Source organism: Lynx canadensis, chromosome F2 (assembly GCF_007474595.2).
Source record: "Lynx canadensis isolate LIC74 chromosome F2, mLynCan4.pri.v2, whole genome shotgun sequence".
NCBI lineage: Eukaryota > Metazoa > Chordata > Mammalia > Carnivora > Felidae > Lynx > Lynx canadensis.
In genome coordinates this window covers 83,127,177-83,127,994 of record NC_044320.2, presented here as the reverse complement: position 1 = coordinate 83,127,994, position 818 = coordinate 83,127,177, and the positions used below count along the sequence as shown (strand labels likewise).

Sequence of the window (818 nt, the reverse complement as noted above, 5' to 3'; positions counted from 1 at the left end):
TTTAAGTGTCTGACTTCAGCTCCGGTCATGATCTCGCAATTCATGAGTTCGAGCCCCACATTGGACTCACTCCTGTCAGCGCAGAGCCTGCTTTGGATCCTCTCTCCCCCCCCCCCATTTTCTCTGCCTCTCCACCATTGGACTCATGTGCTCTCTCTCTCTCACTCTCTCTCTCTCAAAATAAACAGAAGAAAAAGATACAACCTATAAAAAAAGAACCACATGGGAATTCTAAAGTTAGAAAGTGTAATAACCAAAATGAAAACTTCACTAGATAGACTCAGCAGTAGATTTGAACTGACAGAAGAAAGGTTGTGAATATGAATCCAGAGTAATTGAGCTTGCACATTGTGAAGGAGAGAGGGGGAAAAATGTCGAGTGCTCACTTTGGCAGCACTTACACTAAAATTGGAATGACGCAGAAACTACTATAGCCTCTGCACAAAGATGACATGCAAATTTGTGAAACATTACATGTTTTTTATTTAAAATTTTTTTTAACGTTTACTTATTTTTCAGAGAGAGCGACAGCGTGAGCAGGGGGAGGGCAGAGAGAGACAGAGAGGGAGACACAGAATCCAAAACAGGCTCCAGGCTTTGAGCTGTCAGCACAGAGCCCGACACAGGGCTCGAACTCAGGAACAGAGAGATCATGACCTGAGCTGAAGTCACTCAACCGAGTGACCCACCCAGGCGCCCTGAAACATTACATATTTTTAAGACTTTCATCAAATTTAAAATTCTGCCCAAAAAGAGTATGGTAATTTCAATAGGATGTTAAAACTCAATCTCAAATTTATGACTACAGAGTATTTTAG

At 41.9% G+C, this 818-nt stretch overlaps 1 non-coding gene across 1 annotated transcript; it reads left to right on the top strand.

The window, feature by feature from the left end:
* Positions 1–378: 378 nt before the first annotated feature.
* Positions 379–482, top strand: LOC115506621. Its single transcript, XR_003966461.1, has one exon. It is a non-coding gene; the product is annotated as a U6 spliceosomal RNA (small nuclear RNA).
* Positions 483–818: the final 336 nt, after the last annotated feature.